At 37.7% G+C, this 4,412-nt stretch overlaps 1 non-coding gene across 1 annotated transcript; it reads left to right on the top strand.

The window, feature by feature from the left end:
* The first annotated feature begins 1,316 nt into the window (after positions 1-1,316).
* Smp_tRNA_01512_Pseudo_TTG.1.1 lies at positions 1,317-1,388 on the top strand. The gene has a single exon. It is a non-coding gene (tRNA).
* The last annotated feature ends 3,024 nt before the right edge of the window (positions 1,389-4,412 follow it).

Raw genomic sequence — 4,412 nt, 5'->3', positions numbered from 1 at the left:
CTGTGATGACTTTATAAAACAATAGGCCATTGACAATTTGTTGTGGTCCTAAGATAAGAAGGCCGTATCCAAATTGTTACGATTTTATGCCCAGCTTTTATCACATGAATTATCTACTAATCGAAATACGACTTGTCTAATCTTAACACTGTGACAAATCAATGACGTTCAACCCGTGTGAGCAGTCTAACGTCCTTATTGGTTCCTTGTCCGCCTAGCCCTTCCAATTGAGTCCACAACACCAAATACAGCTTCTGTCATGCGAATTATTCATTTCAAGCATACTCGGTTTATAAAGGAGACAGATAGACCGCATCACATCATAAAATAGAAAATAATATTTGTACAAGATCAAGCCAAAAAGGGGCTGTGATCGTGGAAGACAATAATCAACAAACTGAATATAATTTAGGGACAGTAATTCGTATAATAATAATCCATATGTCAAAATGAAGCTTATAATAAGATGAATATAAATATACACAATCTAATTAAACAATAAGAACGTATATATAATAATCATCCATTAACAGGCCCTAGAAGTTACCCGTACTCATGTCTTCGCTAGGATATAACAGGTACATCCGGCTGACGAGTCCCGAATAGGACGAAGTGGTGCGCGTCCCGGATTCCACTGCTAGCCACTATCCAATTTTGCTTATAAACCTTGTAACTTCAGTCAATATCGAAGCAGTCCGCACAGGATGCACATACGCCAACAAGAGGCTGATCAATTGCAGTCCTAAATAACAATCGGAAGAGATACAAGTAAACAACAGCAAATGAATTTTATTCCAAATTTTATTCTATTTCTTTCTATTTTAATAACGTTACTGATGTTAATTAACATGAATGAATCATAACTAAAATTACCCACTTTTTGTTCTCTCTAAGGGATACTATAATGAACTTTGTCTGATATTTGTCTCTGTGTGTGTGTGTGTCTATGAGTTACTATGATTTGATAGGAAATATTAAACTATATATCTATATGGATATGAATGTGTTCGTTTACATTACCTCATTTGATGTACATCCACTCTGTTGTGGTGTATATCATTAGGTAATTACAATTAACATTTCTATTATCATTATTATCATCATTATCGTATATTCAAACTGTACATGTAATAATTGAATTTGTCGTTAGGGTGAATTATGTTGCTATGCTGATTTCATATGTCAATTATTACTACATTGTCTAATATTAATTAACCTTCTTGTAATTAGTTAGAGTTAGAAGAAATCAAATATGGATGATGATTAATTTGTTGAATTGTATTTCAGAAATTAATTAAGTGGCAAGTGGTTATCAGGACTTAGTGGCCGAGTGGATAACGTGATGGCATTTGAAGTGAAAGGTACTGGGTTCGAGTCCCAGAGTGAACATCAACTCTGAGATGCAGGTACATCCAGCTGACGAGTCCCAAATAGGTCGAAGTGGCGCGCGTCCTGGATTCCACTACTAGCCACTATCCATCTTTGCTTACCATGCTTGTGAATTTAGGCTATATCGAGGCAATACCCATAGTATGTACATATGGCTAATGAGAGACTGACCAGTTGCAGTCTCAAACATCAATGGGAAGATTCAAATAAACAATACTAAGTGAATTTTAATCTATGTAGATTCGTATTTTCCTGTTGTTGATGGTACAGAATTCGGAAGGGGTTTTATGGAGATTTCAGTATTTCCATAGTTGAAATCATGAGTCAATTGAAGCTAGAACACCATGGAAAACCTGGAAGCACTGGACAACCGTCTCATCCTATTATGGGACTCCTCAATGGCAGTGCGTATCCACGATCCCGCGTACGCGAAATTCGAACCCAGGATCTATCAGTCTCGCGCCAGAGCACTTAACCGATAGACCACTGAGCTGGCCGGCATTCAACGGTGTTAATGTCTAACTTCAACAGAATTCAGTTGATTACGGCCTTTTGGTATGTGTGGATTTTGAGCGGATTGTCTTGATTTCTCTATTTTGTTAGGAATTATCATTTAGGATGAATAGTAGAGAGGAGTGAAATCCATAACGTACGTTTTTTTCCTATTTGAGACTCGTCATATCAATGTATCTGGATTCGAGTATTGTTCACACACTAACTCCGTGTTATCCATTGAGCTATTGAATGTGAACAATCCCTAGCCTATGTAACAGGTTTGAATATTATTTGTTGGGGCTTTTATTTTCTTATTGTAGATGTTGAGGATGCTGAGCCATCTACATCCGATGTCCGCCCACCAGCCGCAAGTCCCAGTACGAACAATTTTTTATTTATTTACCAACTGTTTATACAAAAACTATTGACGTTCATTAATTTAATAGTCCAAGTCATGAGTCGATTGAGGCTAGACCACCACTGAAAACCCAGAATCATAGGAAGGTCGTTTCATCCTAGCATGGGACTCCTCAGCAGTGAGCATACACTATCCCGCTCTCATGATTGGAACCTAGGATCTTCGGTCTCTCGCGCGAACGTTTAACCTCTAGACCACTAACACGGCCATATAACGATTTTAATGTCTACCTTCAACCAATCCACTTCATTAATTTACTCCACTGAATATTTCAATCAATTATTTCGTAGAATAACTCAACTCTATTTATCCTACACATATATAGACATGTATGATAAACCATCAATAATGATGTCAACTATAAAATTACTAAAATCTCCACAAAACCCCCTTCTGATAGTCATCAACATACGCTCACTAGTGACTAACTCCATTAGGTATTTCCTGGAGTTTTAATGAGAAGCAGTGACCAGTGGAGTTCAACCGACTCTATTGGGAGATAGTAACTCAATGAAGACAATGGTTGATGTGTCACTTAATTTCGTGGATTGGTTGAAGTTAAACATTAACACCATTGGATGCCAGCTGGTTAAGTGGTCTAGAGGTTAGGCGTTGGCGCGCGAGACTGACAGGTCCTCTGTTCGAATCTCATGAAGCGGGATCGTGGATGCACACTACCACTGAGGAGTCCCACACTAGGATGAAACAGCCATCCAGTGCTTCCAGGTTATCCATGGTGGTCTAGCTTCAATTGATTCATGATCTCAACTATCAAAATTACTATGATACCCACAACCCCTCCTTCTGATATATTATCATATTCAATATTTTTTTTAGTTTCCATGTCACAATTGATTAATACTAATTTTTAGATGAAGAGATGTATCATATTGAGAAAACATCTATAGTTTAAGGTCAGATAAAATCTACCATCTATGGAAATATAACAACTTGTATGCAACACCAGAAGCATCTACACACACACACATATATATACACCTGATCCATTTACTTCTATTGATCTTAGTGTATCCTACTACTATGTGAATAACTATCATTATGTTCTCATTCTATACTCAGGTAAGCTATGGATAAGTATAACTCGTCCTTTATCAAGATGGGGGAGATTATGTTCCCTATATTCACAATAATGAATATTCTTTTTTCATCCCGGTGATTAGTCTATTCAATGAATCATTGAATTTCCTATTCCTTTTTTTCGAATGAATAAACATGATTGTTAGGGTATGAATCATTTGAATGAATAGGAATGGAGATAATGAGAATAGAAAATTCAAATATGAATAAGAGAGAAGAAAAATTACTTCCCCTAATTTGATGTTACTTAATGTAATAACCCCTAGGTGGGGGATCTAGTTTTGGTTGAACTTGGTCATAGACGAATACTAATATCTTTTAGTAGTCATATATATTGATTTTAATAGCTGAGATGATGAATGAATTGAAGCTAGACTAACATGGAAAACCTGGTAGCACTGAATGATCGTTTCGTCCTAGTAAGGGACTCCTCACTAGCAGTGTGCATCCACGATCCCGCCTCGTGAGATTCCAACCCAGGACCTATCAGTTTCGCGCGCGAACGCCTGACCACTAGACCAATGAGCCGGCCGTCATCTAGCGGTGTTAATGTCTAACTTCAATCGATCCACGAAAGTGAGCTACCCATCCACCATTGTCTTTAGTGAGTTACTATTTCACAACAGACCCGGTTGAACTTCACTGGTCACTTCACACTAAAACTCCAGGAAATACCTCTTGAAGCAAGTCACTAGTGAGCATATGATTATTATCAGAAGGGGTTTTGTGAATATTACAGTAATTTCAATAGTTGAGATCATGAATCAATTGAAGCTAGACCACCATGGGAAACCTGAATGTACTGAACGGCCGGGATCGTGGATGCGCATCGTTGAGGAGTCCCACAATAGGACGAAACGGCTGTCCAGTGCTTCCTGGTCTTCAATGGTGGTGTAGCTTCAACTGATCCATGATCTCAACTTATTGAAATTTACTATTAATATCCACAAAATCCCTTCTGATAATAATCATATGCTCACTAATGACTTGCTTCAAGAGGTGTTTCCTGGAG

Source organism: Schistosoma mansoni (genome assembly GCF_000237925.1).
Source record: "Schistosoma mansoni, WGS project CABG00000000 data, supercontig 0242, strain Puerto Rico, whole genome shotgun sequence".
Taxonomy (NCBI): Eukaryota; Metazoa; Platyhelminthes; class Trematoda; order Strigeidida; family Schistosomatidae; genus Schistosoma; species Schistosoma mansoni.
Note: the sequence above shows the minus strand (reverse complement) of the source record. Positions and strands in the feature narration are given on the sequence as shown.